The sequence below is a fragment of the Panthera onca genome, chromosome F2, assembly GCF_046562875.1.
Source record: "Panthera onca isolate mPanOnc1 chromosome F2, mPanOnc1 haplotype 2, whole genome shotgun sequence".
Lineage (NCBI taxonomy): Eukaryota > Metazoa > Chordata > Mammalia > Carnivora > Felidae > Panthera > Panthera onca.
The window spans coordinates 41,904,008-41,929,818 of NC_138356.1; the positions used below are offsets into that span (position 1 = coordinate 41,904,008).

General features: G+C 43.3%; 1 protein-coding gene across 1 annotated transcript in view; it reads right to left on the reverse strand.

Moving 5' to 3' along the window:
* TP53INP1 (tumor protein p53 inducible nuclear protein 1) overlaps window positions 1-25,474 on the reverse strand; it is a 154,911-nt gene extending 129,437 nt beyond the window's left edge. Inside the window, exons 1-2 of the mRNA XM_078441808.2 lie at window positions 24,884-25,474; window positions 23,617-23,653 (exon numbers count right to left, since the gene is read on the reverse strand). The gene's annotated coding sequence lies outside the window, so the exon portion shown is untranslated. The remainder of the gene's footprint in view (window positions 1-23,616; window positions 23,654-24,883) is intronic.
* Window positions 25,475-25,811: the final 337 nt, after the last annotated feature.

Genomic DNA, 25,811 nt, shown 5'->3' on the forward strand with positions numbered 1-25,811 from the left:
TTTAAAAACTAGTATACTAGCTGAGCTACTAGTATAAGCTCTGGCTGTATACTTTCATCCATGTTCTCATTTGATTTTGAAAAAGAGAACTAAGGATTTTGGGGGGTAATTAAAAAATATTAATCATAAAATATATACTAACCACAAAAAACGTAGTTGTGTGCACTTGCTGGTCATTGGAAGATCTGGACTCTGAGTCTCTGACTGCAAGGCCAGGGTTATGCCACAGTTTCCTTTTCCCGCCCTTTCAGTGGTCCTGTCTCCTGCCCACTCACACCTCTGGTGTTCCGTCCCTCCATCTCATCTCTAAACCTTCGGTTGGAATTAGTGCCTACTTCCATTGTGAATCAGTGATGGCTTAAAATACTACATTTTTGCAAAAAAAACTCAAACCGAGAGCTGCTTGAGGGCAAGACTACGTTGTTTTATTCATCGTGGGGTCCCACAGCACCCAGAATGGCTTCTGATATAGAGTACGTAGAGAATAACAAGTGTGTGTCTGTGTGAACATGCAAGGTGGTTGTATGTGTGAGTATACTCTTGACAGTGATGCTGAAGGAATATCCTTATAGTTTGATTCTGTGACTTTAGAGCCTTTTAGCTTATCTACAAGCAGCTAGTACAAGGAAATGGGACACGTTCCTCTTGGGATTCGGAATGGCCCAGAGCTGAAGAGTTCATCAGAGACATTCTTTGTTAGGAAGCATTGCCTGTGGGTCTTCCCAGGTCAAATCTGGCAGCAATCGTCTACTAAGCATCTTGGTTCCTGTCTAAGGGTCTTAAAAAGAAGGGTTTAAACACGCAAGTGGATTACTGGATTCCTTATTGGCTCAGAAACCAATTTACTATTAGGTAAATAATTTCAAAATACTCTCTAAGCCATTTTAAATTTGATGCTTAGAAATTTGGATGAACTCAAGTTTGCAGTCTCCTGGAGATTAAAGTGGGGTCTTACTCAGTGACATTTACCGTACTATTAACTTCATGGCAGAAAAGACACTCCCTTAGATGGTGCCAACATTGTTTTTCACTTTTCAAATTTCTGGGATTTTTTTTTATTAGAGCATTGTAAAGGAGTCCGATACGTTTTCAAGCCATGTAAGATGTATTTTGGTATTGAACAGGTGGAGAGCAACAGATGACCAATGTTAAGTATAAATTACAGATTAATCTCAATGTAGGTAAAGGTGCACATCGTCATAAAATACGTTCTGAGTAGTTCCCACTCAACTGGCAGGACTCTTCCTCTCTTTTTGATTAAATGTCTCCTTTTGACAAAATTAAATTACTCTTGAGAAACGTAACAGCAGCTAACACTCAGCGGAGCCCGAATTTGGACAGACGAAAGCTCTGTACCATTATGCATTAATCTTCACAGAGTTACTTCTCTGTATTTATTTTCCAAAGGATAAAACTGCCTCAGAGATGTTCAGTTTGAGGTCACATAGCCATTATAACTAGAGCTGGATGTCAAACCCACATTAGTTCATTGCCAAAGCCCACAACCCATGTATTTTTACCATTCTTGAGACTGTAAAATAAACGGCCAAGTTTAAAAGCTCCAGGGCACGACTTTTTAAAAAAGGAGTATTATTGTATGTATTTTAGGTACAGATTAGGTTAAAAAGTACGGTTACATAAATTCCAACTACAAATTAGGTGAGAGAAATAAATAGGCAACTGGAATAGATACTAAGTGCTGGCCATGGGGTCTATACAGGAGAGACACGTCGCCACTTTGGAGGTCAAAAAGGTCTCCCAGAGAAGGCAGCATGTGACAGTGTCAGGAAGGTTGGGTAGGACCCAGAGTTTGGGGAGGGGTGTAGCTGTAGGGAGGTCCTGGCTGAGGAGGCAGTGGGAACAAAGGCCAGGAGGCAAAACGGATAACCTGTGTGAAGACCCAATATTTTGGCTTTAACTTAAAAAAGAACAGAATGTAATGTCCAGAGTTCTCAGAAAAGTCTGTGAATAAAATGTGGCCACATCCTCTGGTCCAGTGAGACATTCTGAATGAAGATCAAAGAGTTGTGAGTTTATATTTTGCCTGTTTCACCAAATCCCTACGTGCCCTTGGATCTGTTTTAGCTCTTATAAATAGGATTTCGCTGAAGACACTGGCCTAATAACCTTGTCCAGAAAGATCCACAAAGTTGTAAACATTATGCAGACAGTTATTGAAAACAAAACATTATCCTGTTTGTACCTGTAAGGAGGACTGAGCAAGAAACCACTAACACCCAGAATTGAGAAGGGTAATGGCAGTGGGTTGGAAGGAGGGGGGAGGAGCTGGGGAGTGAGGGAAGAATCCATTAAGTAACTGGCACTTCAACAAGGCCTGCTTTCTCCTCTGAGAAACATATTTCTTGGCTGCCTAAAAAGGTATTTCTAAAAAATTCAGACCCTTCAGATCAGAAAGAGGGTGATAAGCAGGGAATGTCATTACATTTATGGAACAATGGATAGATGGATGTGAATTTTTCCATCAAATCGGTATATACCAGGTAAAGGGGTTTGTTCAGTAAAAGGGATATTTGGCACATTAAATATGTAACTCATCTGTAGTATAAGCTGAGTAAAGACATTTTAAAAGTTTAGATACAGAGCAGTATGGTGTTTTCAAGCACTTCTTATAAGAGTGTGGGCTTCTTATAAGAGTGTGGACTGCCTGGGTGCAAAACCCAGGTCCACCACCCTGATAGCTGTGTAACTGCAGCGAGTTACATGAACTCCAGTGTCTCAGTTGCTCCATTTATAAAATGGGCAAAATTATATCTATCTCAACAGTTGTTATGAGGAGTGAATGAATTAATACACGTAAAGTGCCTAAAACGATGACTTAGATGTTCTAAATAAACATTAAATGATGTGTCCGTAATACACAGAAGTCACACACCGGCAGCCCAAACCAAATGAGGCCGGCAGGCAGGGCCTCTGAAAAAGAACAAGACACTGAATGCCTTTGGGCAGAATGTGTACTCTGCATCTGGCCTCAGGCCCCAGGACAGGGGTCTCCCACCCAGCCCGACTCCTGTGTCGGTGTACTTGCCTGCTCTCTAAGCAGTCGTGCTTGCTGGAGAATTTGTGGGTGGTAGATTAATAACAAGGGAACGCCAATCTGAGGCTGGCTTCACAAGCAGGCCCACTTTCTCCCCCAACCATATGGTAACTGTTGTTGGTGCATCTGTCCCTCGCTCAAAGTTCTCTGAGTGCAAGACAATGTTTTATTCATCTCTGTGTCCCCAGAACCTCCCATAAACCCTGGTGCCGCTCCATGCACCTTTGTATCTGAATGAACATGCTGTGGCATAGGGGTGATGGGCGCTGAGGGGATGTGAACACGATGGGGCTCGTATGTGCAGGCCGAACTGGGGGTGCGTGTCAAGGGTGTGGCTGCTGCATGGTACACAATGGCGTTCAAGAAACAAGGCTGTTGGGCACCGTGCAAAGCAGGGTGTGAGTGAGGAAGTAAAGATAAAGAAATCACAGACACACTCAGGTGTCTGGATTTTAAGAACGGGCACGAAATTTGAAAATAAATACTTCGCAAATGGTCCAGAATACATGTGTTTTGTGTATATGCACACGGATATTATTTGCAGTATTACTGGTGTAATCATTTCTTGGATAAGGAGTACCTTTGAGTCAAATATGAGATACAGTGTCTTTATTCTTAGTTGATAAGTCTGAGGGGAACTTTGATTACCTGTACAAATACTGTTTTCCTCTGAGTCACCCTTTTCTCATTAAACAGTCCTGTTTGGTGTACTGTGCACTTTCCCTTTTTATTTTTAATCACGATTAATCTTCCCAGCTGCTTAGTTATATAATAATATCCCGTGTGTTTAAAACACAGGCCTACAGATTGAATTTCTCAGACAGCAAGTTAGAACCACAGGATCTCTTTTACGGGTGCTACAAAGATTTTTTAGGAAGTCGACATTAACGATTTGAGGAGCTATTTCACCCTCTTATATTAATTCCTTGCTGCAGTGGTTTTATCCTATATTAATCTTGTAGGTTGACAAACGAGTTGAGAAAGTTCTCATTTCAATGAATGAACATAAAGACACTTCCTCCATTCCTTGTGAGCTCCTCCATATGGCTGTTAGAAATCTGTTTCAGTCCTGGTTTGGAAGAATGTATAATGTACTCTTTCCTGAGACAGATTTTTTTCCCCCTGAGATTTTTTTTTTTTTTTTTGGTAACTAATGTGTTTGTTTTTTTACACAAGTAATGTACGTGTGTTCACTGCAGAAATATTGGGAAAAAAAATAAATACAAAAATATAAAGGAAAAATATTTTTAAAATCAACTATAACTTTACCAGGTAAGAGATGACTACCATTAACATTTTGGTCTATGTTCTTCCAACTTCTTCCTTGGCATACAAAATATACAAAATTGGTATCTTCTGTGTGTTGTTTTTAGTCTGCATTTTAGTTTAGTAATACAATGTAAAGTAATACAGTGTAAAAAGATATTAGAAAAATATTCTTAATTTTTATTCTACAGAACATTAGTGGGAGTATGTTTTCTTTCTTATTTTGCAATGATAATCTAAGTTGCACCTAGGGCCCTCAGCCTCCTGAGGTCAACCTTCCCTTTTTTTAAAAAGCTTTCTTTTTAACACTTTTATCTTTTTATTTTTTTAAATATTTATTTTTTGAGAGAGCACCAGTGGGGGAAGGGCAGAGAGAGGGAGACAGAGTGACGGGATGACAGCAGCAAGCCTGATGTGGGGCTCAAACCCATGAGCCGCAAGATCATGACCTGAGCTGAAGTCGGATGCTCAACTGACTGAGCCACCCAAGTGCCCTTTAAATTTTTATTTTAGAAAGAGAAAGCGAGCAGGGGAGAGAGAGAGAGACAGAGTGAGAGAGAGAGAGAGAGAGAGAGAGGATGTTAAGCAGGCTCCACACAGCGTGGAGCCCGATGAAGGGCTCGGATCCCACAACCCTGGGATCATGACCTGAGCCTAAATCAAGAGTTGGACATTCTGGGGCACCTGGGTGGCTCAGTCAGTTGAGCGTCCAACTCTTGATTTTGGTGGTTCATGAGTTCGAGCCCCACATGGGCACTGTGAGTGCAGAACCTGCTTGGGATTCTCTCTCTCCCTTTCTCTCTGCCCCTACCCCGCTTATGCTCTCTCTCTTTCAAAATAAATAAATAAACTTAAAAAAAAAAAAAAAGAAGAGTTGGATGCTCACCCAACTGAGACACCCAGGTGCCCTTCAACCTTTCCTTTAATAACCAAATAAAGTGGTATAGGACATCCCATGGGATGGATGTTCCTTGAAAAGCCAGCATAATAAACTTTGTCAATATTTGTAAGATTTCCAGGCTAGAATGGAACACAGGATTTCTATACTTCTATCACTTCTCCATACAGTTTCATTTGCCTTTCAATTTCTTTCCGTATTTTTAAAACAATTTCTTTTAATATTTTTGTGTTTTGATATTTTCACATTTAAACCACATGAAATGAATTTGAGGCAAGATGTGAAATGTGGATCTACAGACAGTTGCCCGATTGAACCAATGCCATCAGCCATGCTAAGCATATACTCAATATCCAAGTTGAATCTGAAGGGTAATTTAAATAATTTAGAGGAGGTCACTTTTTAAAGGAATGTTCTAACTTTGTTAAAAATAAAAGATGCTTTGAGAATTGGGCAGTCACTCTCAACACATTACACAGTTCTAAATCTCCTTGACTATTTTCTTTTTTTCTTGTGGTCTTGGACAGGTACAAAGTAAAACAGGATTTTCATTTTGTTTCCTGACGAGTTAGCTCAGTGGTGAGCCATCGTAAGAGAAGTGGCATGCTGGGTGCCGGGCTTGACCAAGGAATGTGAGACAGATTAACAATAATTTAGCTCTATCCAAACGAATGTTCACTTAAGTAAAATTTCACGATTCATTTAGTGTGGATGGAGCTGGTGCCCATGAGGACCATTTTCCCCACTCAAGGCATCGTCTCCTTCTGTGGGAGTGGGACCAGTTTCCATTACTGGTTATGTGAGGAGATGCTTGTGGGATCTGTTATTTCTGTGATGTTTAGTGTCTCATATAGATGGAGACCCCGCCCAGTTGTTCAGCTCACCTTTTAAACTAGTTCTGGGGGCACGAGTTCTTATTCTCTCCAGCTTTTTCATGAGCGGGCCTCTGTGTGTGTGTGGTGGCAGGGGGGTGGGGGGGGTGGGGGGGGGTGGGGGTGGGTGGGGGGGGAGGGGGCGGGGATGGTGAGCAATAGATGACACTTGTGTTGCCTGAATGTCAGAGGCAAAATTACACCAGTATGTGCCTACAATGTGTGGGCTCTGAAGGAAAAACCCAGCTGGGTCCTGGTGAGAACTGGAGGTGAAAGACACTTATTTTGCTCCTGCCAGAGGAAGACTTAGTATTGCAACTAATCGCCAGTGCAGCTACAGTGGTCCTGGCTCATGGAATGTTCCTAGAAAATACACCTAGGAGGACGGAGAAGCAAGAAGGAAGAGGAAATTGAGGCAGGCATGGATCTGAGGGATGACTGCTTCCCGGAAAGGCTGCTCTCTTGTCCTGACCACGGAGCAGTCCACTGAGAGGCCTGGGCCTGGTTCTGCAGTTGTCCAGAATGCCCAGCGCATGAGAGGTTGTTTTCTGGGGCAAAGGTCACTTTCTCGTCACTGGTAAATTTTCTCCCGTAATTAAATGGAAAAAAAAAAAAAAGCATCTGGTTCTTCCTCCATCTTTTTCCCTCTTTGTTCAAGGGAGAAAGGAGAAGCATCCTTGTCTTGATTTTTAAATTTTTCAATCTTGATGCAAACTCCCCAGATGGGAGGATTTTTTGTTTGTTTGTTTTTTCCCAGTGACATTTCTGGGATATAACTCATTAGATATGTGGTAGCAACTTAAATCACTATTTACATTGACATGGCACTTCCTGGTGGGAGTTTTATCTTCCCTGAACCAAGGAAACCACACTAGGGAGAAGAGAATGTGGTTAAATGTTAAGTGTGACCCTATCTTAGGGATAGACCTCTTAATTCTGATTGTGAACATCAGCAATTTCTTCATGCACATCACTGAGTACATCCAGTGGTTCCAACTCCTCATTGTCTACACCTGGAATGAGTTGCCCAGGGAGTTAAAAAAAAAAAAAAGATTTGTTAGTCACTCAGCAAACTGGATGCTCTGTTAGGGGCTGGGGAAGCAAGGATATCTATGGTGCCACAGCACCCCTTGTCATGCCAACAGTTTGGTTTTATGAGCCTTCCAGCAAATTCTTCCCTTTTGCTTATGCAAGTTTGAGAGTTGAATTTCTGTCACTCATAACCACAATAGTCTGGCCAACTGAGGGGCTGAGAGCCTGAAGGAATGAGATATATGTGCCATATCCTTTGCTGAGTTAAAAGGCACAACCGTCATCTTGCTGCTATATGACAGTGGGGACCAAGTGTGTGCTTATGAGTCTGTTTGCACGCACAGAGATAAATGGCAAACTTTCATCATAGCCACTGTACATGCACTTTAGTTAAGGTAGGAAATTGCCTATAGATGTTGAATGTACCTAGTATTAGGAAAGAGAAGTTAGGCTAAATAGGGGAGCTTCCAGTAGAGCAACATTTTGGCCAATCATTTTTTAAAACATCTGTGAATGTGGAAACATCTTTGGAAATCCAGATTTTCATCATTTTGGTTTTCTTAGAGTGCCTCCCCTGTCTTGGGTTGCTGCCCCCTATTTGGGAGAGGAAGAAAGGAGTTATCAGTTGTGGCAGATAAGATTCAGTCAGTATCAATTCATAATGAAAGTGAAATAAATTTTATTTTAAATCTTTGTTTTTGATGAACTAACTCCAATATAAACACAATGTGTATATCTAAATATTTAAAGGGCCAATAGGTCTGATTAATGGACTTTTTAAAATTGTGAGCTTTGGTCATAACCCTATCTTGGCATATATTCCACGGGCAACTGAAAAGACTATGTATTTTGCTGTTGTTGGGTGAAGTGTTCCACAAACGTCAATTAAATCCTGTTACTTGATGATGTTTTATAACCTTGCTGATCCTGTCTAGCTGTTCTGTCAGCTGTAGAGAGAGGCATGTTGGATTCTCCACCTATAACTGTGGATTTGTCTACTTCTCCTTTTCATTCTATTACCTTTCGCTTTACATATTTTGTAGCTGTTTGGTGCCTCCATCATATTTAAGATTGCTATATCTCCTTGGTGGATTTAATCCTTTTGTCACTACATAATATGCCTATCACTGGTAAATTTCTTCACTCTGAAGTGTACTTTATTGATATTATAATAGCCACTCCTGTTTTCTTTTGATTAATGTTTGCATGTTTTTTTTTCTATCTTTTTACTTTCAACCTACCTATATTGTTATATTTAAGTGAGTTTCTTGTAGACAGCATTCAGTTGGGTCATATTTTCTAATCCATTCTGCCAATCTCTTTCAGTTGATGGATTTAGATTATTTACATTTTTGAATTATTTTTATTTATTTATTGAAGTATAGTTGATATACAATGTTATATTAGTTTCAGGTGTACAGCATAGTGATTTGATAATTCTATACATTATGCTATGCTCACCAGGATAAATGTAGTTACCATCTGTCACCATACAATGTTATTACAATATTATTGCCTATATTCCCTATGCTGTAGCTTTCATCCCTGTGACTTATTTATTTTATAATTGGAAGTTTGTACCTTTAATCCCCTTCACCTATTTTGCCCCCTCGCTCCAACTCCTTCCCCTCTGGAAACTACCAGTTTGTTCTCTATTTATGATTCTGTTTCTGTTTGTTTTGTTTTTTAGATTCCACACAGAAGTGAAACTGTATGGTATTTGTCTTTGTCCTGTCTTATTTGATTTAGCATAATACCATCTAGGTCTATCCATGTTGTTGCAACTGGCAAGATCTCATCCTTTTTATGGCTAGTTCTCCATTGTATGTATATACCACATCTTCTTATCCATTCATCTATTGATAAATACTTGGGTTGCTTCCATATCTTGGCTATTGTAAATAATGCTGCCATAAACACTGGAGTTCATATGTCTTTTTGAATTAGTGTTTTTGTTTTCTTCAGGTAAATACCTACTAGGAAAATTACTAGATCATAGGGTATTATATTTTTAATTTTTTGAGGAATCTCCATAGCTTAAATCCTTTTACATCGTTTTGCCTTCCCCTGCTTATAAATGCTTTTAAATATTTCCTCTATATACATTTAGAGGCACAAGAGACAGTGTTATAATTTTTGCTTTAACCATTAAACATAATTCAGAAGCTTAAGAGGAGAAGGAAATGTATTTACTCATAACTTTTACCTTCTGTTGTTCTTTCTCTCTTTGTGATATTCTGAGATTCCTTCCTTTTTCATTTCCTTTTTGTTTGGAGAACTTCCTTTAGCCATTCTCTTAAGATAAGTCTGCTGATGACAAATTCATTTAGTTTTTCTTCAGCTGATAATGTCTTGATTTTCCCATTTTATTTTTCTTTCTTTCTTTCTTTCTTTCTTTCTTTCTTTCTTTCTTTCTTCTCTCTCTTTCTTTCTTCCTTTCTTCCTTTCCTTTCCTTTCCTTTCCTTTCCTTTCCTTTCCTTTCCTTTCCTTTCTAAGTAGGTTCCATGCCCAGTGTGGAGCTCAATGCAGGACTTGAACTCACAACCCTGAGATCAAGACCTGAGCTGAGATCAAGAGACAGATACTTAACCAACTGAGTCACTTAAGCACCCCTCCCTGCATTCTTGAATGATATTTTCACTGGACATAGAATTCTGGGTTGTCAGTTTTTTCACTTCAGCACTTGCAAATTGTACCATTTCCTTCTGGCCTCCATGGTTTCTGATAGGAAATCTGCTATCCTTCAAATTGTTTTTGTTTTGTATAAGGTATTGCTTCTGACTGCTTTCAAGATTCTTTTGTCTTAGTTTTTTAAAAAATCAGCTCTAAATTTAATTATACTCAGCAGGCATAAAATTATATTGAAACAGATAGAAGTACAAACACTATATTCAGTTTTGAGAAATTTGACGTGGTATGGATTTCTTTGGTTTATCCTGTTTCTGATTTGCTTACATCTTGAATCTGTAGGTTTCTGTCTTTTGCCAAATTTGGAAAGTTTTCAGCCATTATTTCTACAAGTATTTTTTCAGCTTTGCTCTCTTTTTCCTCTCCTACTGGGATTTGGATGACACAAATATTAGACTTTTGTGTTATGGGCCCACAGGTCCCTGAGCCTCTGTTGTTGTTGTTTTTTTTTCTTTTTTTTCCTTCTTTTCTTTCTTCTCTTCCTTTCTTCTCTTTTTTTTTTTCTTTCCAGTCTGTTTTCTTTCTTATTCATATTGGGCAATTTCTATTGCTGTATATTCCAGTTCATAGATTTTATTTTTCTCTGGTCCCTGAATCCTGCTATTGAGCCCGACCACTGAGTTAACTTTAGTTACTGTATTTTTTAGTCCTTAAGTTTCCATTTGGTTCTTCTTTATATCTTCTTATTTCTGTACTGAGACTATATTTCCTTACTCAGACTTTCAATTTTTTCACGTTCCAAGCATGTCTGTAATTGGCTTTTTAAGATGGCTTTTTTAGAACCTTTGTCAGGTAATTCTAACATCTCTGTCATTTTAGTGTTGGCATATATTGATTTTTTTTCTTCTGAGAGTTTTCTAATATTTGGTATATGAGTGGTTTTCAATTGAAAAGTTGGGCATTTTGGATATTATGAGAGTCTGGATCCTACTTAAACCTGTGTTTTAACTGGCTTAAAAAAATTTTTTTTAATGTTTATTTATTTTTGAGAGAGAGAAAGAGAGCATGAGCAGAGCAGGGGAAGAGAGAAAGGGAGACATAGAATCCAAAGCAGCTCCAGGCTCTGAGCTGTCAGCACACAGCCTGCCGCGGGGCTCGAACCCACAGACCGTGAGATCATGACCTGAACCAAAGTCGGGCGCCCAACCAACCAAGCCACCCAGGCACCCCTTAACTGGCTTTTCTGATGCCAATCTGGCAGAGGAAGAGAGGAGCACTGCCTTGTTACTGCCAAGGTCAGAGAGGGTGGGGGTGAGGGGGGTAGGAGCCCACATTCACCACTTGACCTGAGTTCACACTGTTAGGGGCTCCTAGTTACTTCTGGGCAGCGATGGGAGTTCTACATCCCACTGGGCATCCACTCATACATACCACCCTGGCTGGGAGGGGCAGAAGTGCCTTGCTACCGCTGACATCACAGGAAGGTGGCCTAATTATCCCTGGGCAGTGGCGAAAGTCCTAACTCTCCACTAGGCCTCCTTTGACACCACTCCAGCAGGGAGGGGGAGGAGTCCCTTGTTACTGCTGTCTGTGGGTGGAGTTCAGATTCCCCATATGGTCTCCACTGACACTGTGGTGGCAGGGGCCTTGTTACTGTCATGTGAGGATAAAAGTCCCAGCTGTCTATGGCCTTCCCTGATAGCACCTCAGCGTGTGTGTGTGTGTGTGTGTGTGTGTGTGTGTGTGTGTTGCAGTTGGAGCCCTTTGATATAGCTTGGTGAAGCAGGAAGTCTAGGCTCCTGATCCCCCTTTTGCTGCTGTGGGTGAGAGTGGGGCCACTGTTCTTCCTGTGGTTTTTAGCTGGAGCAAGTAGTTACTGTCTAAAAGGTTTTCGTCTTGTTAGGCTGCCCCTTTCCTGGACTTCTGCTTAGAAAGAATAGGCCTGTGTTGGGGAGTTTTTGTTTGCTCCTATTGGCACTTCTAGGTTGCCAGCTTCTTAAAGCTAGGAGTCTGTGTATATGAAGCTAAAAGAAAACTCAGAGGACTCATTGCCAGGTTGTGCCTTGGATCCCACAGTCTCTGGTCTGGTTGTCTTCTCTCCACCTTTCAGAGTCTTCTCTTTTTTTTGAGAGAGAGAGAGAGAGAGAGAGATGGTGCAAGTGAGGGGCAGAGAGAGAGGGAGAGGGTGGTGTGGCAGGGGGAGAGATATTGAGAGAGAGAGAGAGAGAGAGAGAGAGAGAGAGAGAAATGGGGCTCACCCAATGTGGGACTTGAACTCACGAACCGAACCGTGAGATCATGACCTGAGTCGAAGTCAGATGCTTAACGACTGAGCCACCCAGGCACCCTCAGAGTCTTCTTATGTCTTATAAATAATGTCCAAGGTTTTTAGTTGTACTTAGTGGGAGCATTAGGAAACAGCACATCTAACTCCATCTTCCTGGAAGTGGAAGCCAAGACATAATTTAAAAATATTAGTTGGCTTCATGTTTTTGGAATTGTCCAGAGACCTATTTCCCGTGGTATGCTAACCTCCCCCGCCAGAATAGTGTCTGGCATACGGTAGGAGCTTCATAACATTCAGTGACTGAATCGCCACTTTACCTATGAGAAAATTTAAGGAATTAAATAATCTCTCCCAGGTCTCAAGGCTGGCTAGTAAATAGGAAGAATGGAGATTTGAACTAGGGCATTCTGATTCCAAAGCCCAGGCTCTCAGATGCATCACTAGGGCACTTGTGAAATTCAAGGCCCCTTTTGTTCTCTTAGGACAAAGGACAAGTGAGAGGGAGCCTCCACTTGAGACAGCAACAAAGTGACAACATGACACTTTTCTAGTGAATTAACAATGTCCTTGCATTTACAAGAAAATGTCCAGTGCTGTCATCTCTTTTTCCTTCCATTCGCTGCCAAATTTCCTGTCTAGTGTCCCAATTACTCCTTAAGTCCCGTGCAAATGGGATTCCACTGCAATTTCTCTCCTGCAGCTACCCTTTCTTTTCAGCCCCCAAACCAAAAGCCACAGTGTCTTCCCAATTCTCACCCTTTTAAATCTTTCTGCGGTGCTTCCTAACGCTGCTCACCACTTCCTGAACTGTATCCGTAGTCTTGGCTCTCACGGACCTCTACTTTCTGGGGTCACCGTTATCCTGCTGCTTGCTATCCGTCTCCTCCTTCGGCCCCATCCTTTCAATGGCAGTCTCATCCTCAAATTGCTTACCCAAGTCCATGGCCTCAACAAGACTGGCAAATTCACTCACTCACTCATTCCTTTCTTCAGTGTTCATTTATTGGGCACCTGCTGAGTAGCAGCCACTGTTCTAGAGCAGAGGGAGAGAGGTAAGGTGGCCATTCTCAGGGAATTTATAATCTAGAGGAAGATACAGAGTGTAACAAAGAGCAACAAGTCATGGACTTGTCACGGACTTAGTTATGGAGCCAGATGCCATTTCAACAATATTAATCAAACCTGTAAACTTTTGTGTGCATCACCACAATGACTTATTAGATTCTAAAATTACTGAGGGTAAGAATTGTGTTATTTCCATAAGACCAATGCTACCACCTTATATTTATTTATACTATGGTTTGCTTTAAAGATGTGCTTTCACATAGCTAGTGATTTTAAAACTCCTTTGAATTATTAAATATTTTTTTCTAAGAACTTTATTTACAAATACTTCAAAGCGGTTTAGTGTGTGCTTGATGTTACACAATGACTTTGAAACCTGTCCAGCCACAGCCACATACCAGCCACACTGTCTGGGGCAGACTTCACTTCTCTGCACCTTGTTTATTCTTGTCCCAGAAGCTCCTTAACTCGTGAACCTCATACCCACACAATGACTCAGTTCAAAGCAGGTGTCTTGAGGGTCCTCTGTATCCTAAGGAGGGGAGGGCCTTTTTTTTTTTTTTTTTTTTTTTTTTTTTGAGAGACACTGAACATAGAACAAGAACGTGGCTCTAGAACCAGGCAGCTTGAATTTATGCGCTGGCTCCTTCACTTCCTAGTGTTTGACCCCCAGCAAGTTATTTAACCTCTCTGTGCCTCAATGTTTTCATCCATAAAGTGGGGTAATGACAGTGCCTACTCCCTAGAACTGTTGTGAAGATTAAATGAGTTAACACTGGCACTTAGTAAGTGCTACATGCATGCTGGCCATTTTAATCTATCCATATACATACCTATCTCACTTTGAGAGAAAACTGGGTCGCTATATTTTATCTGTTGGTATCTTATAGACATTAAGGTTTGAATCTTGGACTTTTATATCTTGGATGCTTTAATGATTTCAGGTTATCAAACAAATAACTTTAAGAGAGGAAATACATTTTTGTCTCTTGCGACTTCAAAGAATGAGCTTCTAAAAATAAGTGCTGAGTTTCTACTTTAGATTATGAAAAAAAGATATATATATACATGTACACATATAGATATATATACACATATCTATATATAAACAAAAAAAAGCACATAAAAATCCATGAATTCAGAAGCTATATTTAAAATAAATAGGCCAGATGGCAGGTAATTAAGATACACTAAAACTGTTAATGTCGCACATAAGGATTAAAATGTATCAACAACCAGAGCTGGGCAGAGAATTTCTGGTGTCATAATTCGCTTCTATAGCACTTTGCTGTGTAATTCACCTGCAATTAAAAGCAGAAAAAGCCTCTCCCACTCTTCTCCTTTTCTCAGGTCTGTGATTTGGAAGCATGTTTCCCATGACTTTTTCCCCCTCTAATCACTCTCCCTATATTATTTGTCTAAATCAGAGGGAGAAAATAACAAAGCAACAAGCAGTAAAAAGCAATTTCTATTACAGGGAAACAAAACTGGTGATAATCCAGATCCCTTAGAAGTGAAATCTACAGGGGCGCCTGGGTGGCTCAGGAGGTTAAGCGTCCGACTTGGCTCAGGTCATGATCTCGCAGTGTGTGAGTTAGAGCCCCGCGTCGGGCTCTGTGCTGACAGCTCAGAGCCTGGAGCCTGCTTCCGATTCTGGGTCTCCCTCTCTCTCTGCCCCTCCCCTGCTCATGCTCTGTCTCTCTCTGTCTCAAAAATAAATAAAAATATTTTTAAAAAAAATTAAAAAAAAAGTGAAATCTACACTCTGTGGTAAAACCAACTTGCTTTGCGTCTGTTAGCACCCTACTGTCATTTGAAAGCCTAAGGCAGACTTCACCAGCACAGAGCCCCCATTAGTCAGCCAGCATCACAGTCTCCCATGCACACCACCACAGGTTGTCCTGGGGGCTCCGGGCCTGCAGGGGAATTCAAGAGGTTGGCCATTCACCAAGGCGGACCCAACGGCCTTTGCAGCTTCTCCACGAGGGCTTCAAGAGTCCTGCATCCTGTTCAGTGGGCACAGGGAAAATGGCCTCCGTCCTAAAAATAGCCAGCCTGGCTCCATTTGGCTGTAAGTACTTCCTGGCAGAATTCCTGCCAGGAATGAGTTTGGATGGTTGGTGGAGAGGTATCCCTCCTACTTTCAGAGGTGGTGACTGGGTGGCCTGTGGGAATCTTAAGGGAAGTGGGCTAAAGCCCTTCCTGGTCCCTGGGCTTGGCTCCAGCAAAGCCCAGAGGCACCTCGGAGCCAGCTGTGACTAATGCCAGCCTTACGCCCGGGCCTTGTTTGAGGCTGAGGAATGAGCTATATTGGCAGCGAGTTTGGTGCCAGTCACGAGGGGTTTTCTTGCTCCTCACATCCGCTTCTTTCAAGTCTTCTTTCATTCAGCACAGACTGGTTTTATCTTCAAGGGAAAGGAGTAACAAAAGATGCCGGTTTCCACCTCAGCAATTTTTAACCCCTCTTCCCCAGAAGTTAATCTTTGTATGAATCTCTGCACCAGCACAACGCCTTCTCAACGCTCAATAAAATGATAGTTTCCTTTCCTTGCATATGTCCTGCCTTCCCCATCCTGGCCATTTGCTAAGACCCAGGGCCTTCCTGCTGGGCTGCCCCCACTTTGCAGCCCCACCTGGACCTGCCCAGGGCTGCTCCCCCTGCTAGAACCCTCTCAACCCTCATCAGAACTGAACTATCCTTTGTCCCACTCCCTAAACAGCTTAATTTTCATGTTGAAGCCACGGTATCCTTTATAGTAATCTGTATTTTATAGTACATTTGAGAGCCATTGGGTATCTGTTAGTACTGAGTTAACCTTGTGCCAGAGGCCTTCGATGCCAAATAAAGCTGTGATTGATGCTGAGATTTTGGAAGTGTCTGGGCAGTTGGAAAAGGGGAGCTCAGTGGACTGTGCTTCTCAGCTCACAGGTTTCTACTATTAGGGCTCAGAAGCCCTGACCAGCATTTCCTTTTAAAGAGAGACCTTTGTGATGGGCCCAACCTCTTGCCAGAACTTTCCAAGACAAAGAACTTGATGCTCCTGGCTCTGTAGCAAGGCAGAGCAAAACAGCCAAATGGGCATTACCGGGACACAGGTGACCACGTTGTCTTGATCCACCAGCCTGAGGCCAGGCGTGTCTGCCCAGTAGTAGTAGCCTGTGCTGCAGGATGGGGTGTCCACAGGTTCTACCATGGAAGGCCCCAGAACAAGGGTGACTACAAATAACCTTCACAGGCAGCAAGAAAGCGGTACACGGCAGTGAGGACAGTGGGTAGGAGGCACTCAGAAGAAGAGCCCAGTCCCAAGTAGTGAGGAAAAGCATGGTCTTGCACATGCACCCCAGGCTGTGTTTCTGTACTTCTAGAGGACAACCCTGTTTCCTCCTGTTTTCTCCTCCCAGACTGCCAGAGCCCCTAAGAGGAGAGAAGTGGGGCCCCTAGAGGAGAAGCCAGCCGGCTGCTTTCTATGGAAGGCGAGGAGGGGTGAGCAATGCCCCTGCTCCCATGGGCAGCTCCGAGGTGCAGACACCAGCGTGGTCCCAGAAGAGCCCCCAGGTGTGAGCTGGCCATCCCACTTCAGCCTTGCTCTACCTGCTCTGTCACCTCTCCTGCCCAGGAGAGTCTCTTTCTCTGCCCGCCCCTTCCATGTTGCCCTTTCTCGGAGCCCTCTCCTTATACTCCTTCTTGCTGATTCCATCCACAGCCATGGCACCCTCTAACACCTTCTCTGGGCATCTTTTGTGTAACATTTAAAATAAAAAATGGGTCTGAATCTGATCAGGGCTTCCAATTTGTAGGTCATACAGGAGACAGAGGAACATGTTAAAGCACACCAAGAGCATGGAAAACTCTATGGGCAAAGAATTCCATTTCTTCAAAAATAAAGGGAAAAGATGGGGGGTGGGGGAGAGAATCCACATAGTAAAAGACACTTAAAACCCTATCAAACAATCCCAATCTATGGTCTAAAATGAATTCTGATTCAAATAAACTGTTTTTTTTTAATGGAAATTTGAACCTGACTTGATATTAATAATTTATTACTCAATTTGTAAGGCACAATAATGGTATTGTGCTTATGTTTCTTAAAAAAGAGTCCTTATCTTTTGAAATTCATACTGAAATATTTATTATGAAAGATATGATGTCTGGAATTTGCTTCAAAACCAGTGCAGGGAGAAGTGGGTGCAGGTTGGGAGAAAACGAGATGGACCATGATATCATCATTGTCAAGGCTGGGTGATGGGAACACGGGTGCTCATTATGTTCTTTCTACTTTTGCTTATTTTTTAAGTTCTCTATAATAAGAAGTTAAAAAATAGAAAGAAAAAAGGAAGAAAAGTCTATGTTCCAGCTAATTAGTCTCAATCATTGCCAGGGCTACATACAAGTATGTGAAGATAACCTGAGAAGATTTTTGTTACTGACTTGTGTGGCTTTTCTGGTGCCCTCTGACCCCTAACTGGGTTGATCTTTGACCTGTTTTTTTGTTTTGTTTTTGAGAGAGAGAGGGTGCAAGTGAGCTAGGGGCAGAGAGAGAGAGAGAGAGAGAGAGAGAGAGAGGGGGAATATCCCAGGAGGGGCTGAGAAAGAGAGAGGCGGGGGGAGAGAGAGAAAGTGGGGCTCACCCAAAGTGGGGCTAGTGCTCACTCAGTGTGGGACTCGAACTCACGAACTGTGAGATTGTGACCTGAGCCAAAGTCAGATGCTTAATGACTCAGCCACCCAGGCACCCCGTCCAAATTCCCCATTTCTATTAATGGATGAGTAGTTCCTTTGCTGCTATCACAGACTAGAGCCAGACTATTGAGCCATCTTCAACTCCCCACTCTTCTCTCTGTATATCCATTTAGTCAGCAGGTTCCATGGATTCTTCTTTCACAGTGTCCCTCAGACTCATCTCTTCCTTTTCACTCTTATAGTGATCCTCCAATCCCAGGTGTGGGTTCTTTCTGTCCTGTGTGCCTTTACTTTCTCACGAGCTCCTGTCCTTAGTGTCATCCTTCCAGCCATCTCATTACCCTTGGCCATTAGAGAGTGCCATTAGATCAAGAGCCTCAGGTTTAGTCTGAAGCCAAAAGAGGGGAAATCGTGATGTAGGCATTGCAAGGTGCCTGACAATCTCAAAGGAGTCTCATTCAGAGGAACCTGGGATGATGTTTATCAGGCAACCAACAAAAAGGGCTCCACACCTCAAAGAGTCTAACGTGCAAAACATTATTTCTCAATACATCCTTCACCAATTGTTGATATGTCCATAATACCCCAGACCTGGTTGATCATCAAGCAGAATTCAAGGTCAAAAGGATTCCATTCAAGTGGGTTGACAGACAAATGAAAGAACTCATATGACAGAAGGAAGATCCAGAGATTTCTGCTAATTTCTCTAGTATGCTCTATAGTAGAGCAATAATACGTCAGGTTTTCTAAACCAAGGACATAAGATTTGACAAATCATTTTCAGATTTGTTCATTCATTCATATGAAATTTGTACAAAAGTGTACAAAAATCATATTGTTATATACTTAAAAATCATCTTTATTGAGGAAAATTTACATTAAATGAAATTGGAACCGTCCAGGAAAATTCAGGCTATGGGGTCACCAGGGCCAAACAGCCTCAAGATGCTTGAAAATAAAACTAATTTCTTTGAGGCCCCCAAAGAGACCTTTATTATCAGCCTAGATTAGCACCCCCTTCTTTTGAGGAGGGATTTTCTCCTTCCTAGGTCAATCATAAGCATCTCTTGGGGCAGGGGTGGGTAAATGAACCAGTGGTTCCCTAGAATTTTCTAATTGGTTCTGGTAAGGAAGTGTCCTCTGTCTTCTTTGGAGGAAATTAAGGATGTAGCCATTCAGGTTGTGGGTCTTGTGCAGCCAGCCAGCCTGAAAGAATGAAGCCAACATAAGAGAGATTTGAAGGACTGGAGTTCTTGGTTCCAAGCATGACTGAGGCCAGCTGCATCCCTACCTCTCTAGTTACTTGGGCTTAGAAAGCGTTTGGTTTTAACTGGTAGCTTTAGTCTTTTGTTTTTGTTTTTAATCAATTACCATAAATGAATCTCTGACAAACACAGATCAGTGATAGCATGAGCAGGGCAAAGTAACCACGTGAAATCAAAACAATAAAAGAAGAGAGCCACTTGCTGGGGTCTCCTGGAAGGCAGTAGAAAGACTTCAACTCTTTAAAAGTTTTAAGCAAGGGTAGTGATTGACACCTCCTAGAAAATGACCTTGTCATGTCATAAAAGGAGCTGCTGATTTTACTTGAGAGAGAGAGAATGAGTGTGCATGTAAGTGGGGGAAGGACGGAGAGAGAGAGAGAATCCCAAGCAGGCTCCATGCTCAGGGGCTCAGCGTGGAGCCCAACACTGGGTTCAATCCCACGACCCTGGGATCATGACCTGAGCCAAAATCAGGAGTTGGACGCTCAACTGACTAAGCCACCCAGGTACCTCTAAAGGAGTCCATTTTATTTTATTAAAAAATTTTTTTGATGTTTATTTATTTTTGAGAGAGAGAGAGAGAGACAGAAAGACAACATGAGCAGGGGAGGGGCAAAGAGAGAGAGAGGGAAACACAGAATCTGAGGCAGGCTTCAGGTTCTGAGCTGTCAGCACAGAGCCCAACATGGGGCTCGAACCCACAAACTTTGAGATCATGACCTGAGCCAAAGTCGGACGCCTAACCGACTGAGCCACCCAGGTGCCCCTAAAGGATGTGATTTTCAAATGAGGCCTCAGTGATACTGTTACCTAATGTTACATCATGAGAAAGATCAACCTTTGACCAGAAAGAAGCAGGTTCCCCCTCCCTCCCCTGCATAATTCACAATTTTCTCAAATTCTTAATAAAAGTTGCATATCTTTAGGGAGAAGCTGCCTAATGCCAGATTTTTCACTAACATTAAAATGCCATTTGCCTCAAGTTCTTCCTCTGCTCCAGACTTCTCAGGGCAGCTATGTTGGTTGCAGGGTAATTTCCAGATGCCTCAGTTGGGCACTCAGGGCTTCCAGAAATGGGCCTGACCTTCAACTTCATTTCCTACAGCTCAACAAAATAAACATCTTATACTGACAGTGCTATTCTCTGCATCCCTTCATGCTGGTCATGCTCACGCCTTTCCACAGCGTGGTTTAAGCTACTGACTCTGAAACCAGTCTGTGGTGCTTTGTTATAGCTGCCCTAGCCAACCGACAGAGAGGGCTAACATCCGGAGAGGAAGCAGGGCAGCAGGTACAACAGAGACTGGCAAGCACTATGCCAGGAGGCGCATCCACCTCAGCTGTGGGGAACTTTCTCAGGGGGAGTTACTCTGGGTTGTAAAGCTCTTGAGAAGTGCCTGCCTTTCCCAAGGAGCCCAGGGGCAGTGGTCTTCCTGTGTATTTCACCTTCCTACTTCCACCCCATACAACCAGGTTAAGCACCTTGGAGCCTGTGTCAGGTGCATGCCTGACCCAGGGAGATGAACTTCAGACAGTGGGCCACTGAGCAAGCCCATCTCCCTTAGCAGGGGGAGCCGGTGGGGTGGGGGGAGGAAGCCGAGAGCTACTAAAGGAGACCACAATGGCCACTCATAAAACAAACTGGTGAGGCGCAGAAGAGGTCAGAATAAGCAGTCAGGCGGGCAGAAGGAGCCAGTGGAGAGAACGAGAAGTGGAGGCAGGAGCCATAGGTGTGTGTGGGGGTCTCTGAGCAGCAGGGAGCTATGAGGGTTTCTGCTGGGACTGGTTCCCCTGAGGCAGGCACCTCCCCTGCTGCCATGGAGCCTATTAGCATCTTCATTTCCCAGGAATGGACGGGAGAGGACTTTCTGTGAGGCTAATTACTTTTAGGACATGGGTCCCTTTTCATGACCTTCCCAGATTCAGCACACTGAAGGAACTAGCTGGAGGATCAGAGAGGGGAGGCAGCGGCCAGGCCATCTGACTCACCAGGCCCTTCCCACCCCTTCCTGTGCCTTCCCTCTGCCCGGTAGGCATTTCCTTCCTGTCCCATCCTTTGCAGGGAGCATCACCTCCCCTGGGTGATCTTCCCAGACCTGGGGCAGCACACATCTTCCCTTGTACCTTGTTGTGTCCCAATTGCGACTATTTTAATAATCTGATTAATTATTAGTAATCAGTTAATTGTTGTAGAGCATAAGCTCTGGGGGTACAGAGTCCACTTTTGCACTTAGTATCCCCAGGACTTAGCACAGTGCCTGGTACACATAGGTTCTCAGTACATATTCATTGAGTGAAGGACCGATAGGTACTCATTATGCACATAAGGAAAGATGAGGCGATTTGCTTAAAGTCACACATCCAACAAGTGACCTGAGGAGAAAGTCGGATGGATGTGATGTAACCAGCACTTGGGTGTCACAGACTTTCAGTCTGGAGTTCTCCCTTGTCCAGCAAGAGAGCAGACACAGAACTGAATACGAGAGAGGCTAATGTCTGGGAGGAGACAAGAGCCCCGAACAGGTGTTTTGTCTCTGTATTTATTGAGCTCACAAGATATTACCCACATGGTGAACGAAAGAAAACAAGATCTTACACACGTGGTGAATGTGAAGAAAACAAGATCTTACACACATGATGAATGTGGAGAAAACAATCAGTAATCATAACTTGTATGCGTAAGAAGCAAAGGGTCTGCGGGGGGGGGTGGCATGTGGATTTGTAATCAAAGTACAATAGTATATTAGTGTCAGATGGAAAGTAATTTCCTGCAGGTGATATTACAAGTTACTTGTGATTCCATTACAATATCTCACTACCTAACCTTGGGCACTTTTCCCTGTGGTGGTGGCTTTCCACCCTAAGCTTTTTTTCTGATCCATTTATGGAAGTAGAACCTATTTCCCCACACTTAGGCAAACACACAGGCACACACATTCCCCTAAACCCCCCAAACCCTGCTGCGGACCTTTTCTCAAAAGAATAGAATACATTATGATTAATTGACTGACCGACGGGGGCAGAGAAACCAATTCTTGTAAATGCACTTGGGTGCCTATCATGGGAGTGAGCTCTTATAACCAAACTTCCACAGAAATAGAATTTGAGAGAGTACTGGGGAACAGAGGGAATATATTAGAGGCTGTTTTCCTTTTACAGATCTTATTTTTTTTTTAATTTTTTAAATCTTTTATTTATTTTTGAGACAGAGAGAGACACAGCATAAGCAGGGGAGGTGCAGAGAGAGAGAGAGGGAGACACAGAATCCGAAGCAGGCTCCAGGCTCTGAGCTGTCAGCACAGAACCTGATGCCTGCATCGAACCCACAAACCGTGAAATCATGACCTGAGCCAAAGTTGGACACTTAACCAACTGAGCCACCCAGGCGCCCCTACAGATCTTATTTTAAATATAGTATATAGGCTCAGGTCCAAGTAATTCTGGTTTAGATCTACTTGATCTCTACACTAAAAACTGCACTGCTTGGTCCTGAATCACACTTGACAAATTACAATACCATCTGACAACTCCATAGTAGCATTTTGGCCAAAGACAGATTTCTGACGGCCCCTAGTAACTGGGATCAGATTTGCAGCACAAAAGCCTATTAGCTGTCACATGAAAATTGGACAGAGATCTGCTATTTTGGTAAACTAATGCTGCCTTCAGGATCATCCAGGGTCCACTTGACCCATAAAATTCCCTTAGATTGTGTGATTCTAAGAATGAGAAAAACTAGATTTTGATCTGAGTTCAAAAACTTTCACCACTCAAAAGGAATCTGGGGCTATCTTTTCACATGCCTTTTCATTCCATACTTTAAAAAAGACCTGAAGAATGAGAAAAATCCTATGAGCCCTGGCTCAGAGAATAGCAAGAGAACTAGACACTGTCACTAAGGTGATGGAAAGCTTCATCCAGAAGGTTCATAAAATCAGACAGGCAGTGGTTGAGGATGGAACCCTCTAGATGCCATACAGGCCTCTCAAGGTAGAACACAGGTCATCTTTGAAGAGTGTTGTACCTGCATTCCTATAGACCTCTTTAGAATCTTCAACATTATCAAAAAGATTTGAGGGACAAACATGGAAATCAAGAGATTAGGTAATTTAGCTAATACCCCTGTATCTGGTTCTACAGGCTCTGCAGATTGGGGCTGGAACCTGTTTTCTTGGCATAATTTTGAGTAAATTAGCTCTTGGTTTAGAAATGGATAACACACCCTGATCATAATCTATTCTACTACTACCTGTCTGTGTTGCAGTATTCAAATGTGTGACCTCCAGAGATCAGAAGCTAGTGCATAGCCATTGCCCTATCACATGAGCAACAGTTGATTGGGCAACAGAAGGAATGAGAAGCTTCCTTTCATCTGACTATAGGTTATGTTCTCTGAACTGCCTTTAGATCAACCCAGATTATGGGGAAGATCTGGATTTCACAGAATACTGTCCTATGGACTGACATTGTCTGCTCTCAGCCAAAATGGGACTGAAAGAGAAACACCTGACTGATACTTAACAGTAAAAACCAGCTCAAATCGAAAAAGAAAAAAAGCAGCCCTACCTTTAACCATGCTGGGAGGACAGACAGATAAGGCCGGCTGCAAAATAAACAGAAAATATTTTTCTGTCAAGGCTGTAAAATGCCTCAATAACCCTCTCTGAGTGCTAATTGATTCGTATCAATGACGCCCCCAGACCTACCTTGCTATTTACCTTTATCACTGTGGATAGCCCACTGCTCAGCCACAAACAGCACTCAATTCTCAGTTAATCTCAGCTTCTCCTAATGCTGCCTGAGAACCAGCAGTCAATCTGGAAGTGGCCCCTTCTCTTACACTCTCCTCAGAATCCTGAGGAAAGATGCTGTGGTCCTCTGGAGCCCCCTCCCTCACTGCAATCAGGTCAGTACATCCTAATGTCCAGCCACAGGAAGTCTATGGCTGTAAGGTGGTCACCACCATCGCCTGAGGGAGGGGTGTGCTATCTTCTGGGTGAACAGAGGGTTGTTTTGGGGGGTTACCAGGGGCCAAATTTCATGCTTACACCTTCCCCTTTCTCCTTTCTACATTGCTTTTTCCTGTTTCTGGCTGCTTCTTACACATTTGTAGGAGTCCATATTTCTGCTATCCAGACTCTTCACCCCCATATCTGATACTTGGTACTTTTTTTTTTCTTTCTTGTTGTAAGACACTCTGTTCCCTTTTATATTTCCCCTAAAATCCCCTAGACCTTTTCTTCATTCTATCATTTGGCTATGACAATTGCACTTTTCTGGCTGCTGTATCATTTCTCAGCCTTTGTGTCCTTGACCTATGCCTTTCATTTAAACTTCTGTGCAGCCATATGACTGCTTGCTGTTTAAAACCTTTCGTTGGCTTTCACCTTAAGTGTTTTTATTTTAAAACTTTTTAAAAAATGTTTTATTTATTTTTGACAGAGAGAGAGAGAGACAGAGCATGAGCAGGGGAGGGGCAGAGAGAGAGGGAGGCACAGAATCCGAAGCAGGCTCCAGGCTCTGAGCTGTCAGCACAGAGCCCAACGCGGGGCTTGAACTCACAGGCTGTGAGATCATGACCGGAGCCGAAGTCGGACGCTCAACTGACTCAGCCACCCAGGCTCCCCAAGTGTTGTTAAAACATTTAAAAAACATTGCCTACCATTCTGTACTTCCTTGAAAAGAGATCCAAATATCCTTCCCTTGTCCTTTTATTTTACTTTGCATTTCTTTGTAACACACAGTCGCCAAGTGCTGGGTAACGCTGACCACCTCCCCCCCCTCCCCCCCCCCCCCCCCCCCCGGCCTTTGAGGCCCCCATTTCCACTCTTACCACAGTATCCGCAGTGAGGCAGCGTCTTCCGATTTGGATTTCGCAACCTCCAATCTTTCTTGCACATTCGGTTCAGGGCCGGGGAGTGGCACACACCCGATTACAACAAAACGCCATTTCTCAAGACTCCCCTCGTCCAGCTAACTGTGGAAAGTCCAGCCTCGCTCCGGGGCGTTGGGAGACGAAGGCCGAAGGCCAACGCTCACCAGCCCTCCGTCCCTCCCTCCCGCCGCAGGGCGGAGTATCTCGTCCACACGCGGGGTCTTATCGCAGGTGCCTGCACTTGCCACGCGCAGCGCCCCCTGCAGTCCTCCCTGCTGCAGGAGCCCTAGAGTCCAGGGCGCCCACCTGGCTTGACGGCCTCTACCCGCTGTGATCACTCTCTCACCTCTGCTGCAGACTGGCCGATCCTGGACCCCTACAGCCCTGCCAGGACTGGAGAGGGACAGGCATGTACATTAGGTGGCGTCCCAATGTGACGCCTCGCCCATGCTAGGTTCTTTCTAGATTCCCTCCGGAAAATGGAAGTGAAAGGTTCAAAGTCGTTACCTTCCCCCAAGTGGTGCAAGAGCTGAATATTCTTCTATTGTACACTGACTGGTTCTGCTTCTTTCTACCCCGACTTCACTCAGTTCCCACCCCACAACCCCCCCCCCCCCCCCCCCACGTTGTAAATCCACCAGGATGGGTCTGCAGTGGTAGCTCCTCTCTGCCAACTCCCCTTGTTCACAGTGTGCTGGAGATTCTGGCTCTACTACTCACACAGTGAGTGACCTAAGGCGTTGGCTTCAGAAATCGGGCATAAGATTATTTTCAGCCAAACTACCTTCTTAAAGATCCCTCTGAAATTCCCTTCCGGTGCCACTGTATTTAGAAGAAATGTACATAGGTTATCAACTATTTAGGAGAGAAAGGAAGGGGGAGTTGT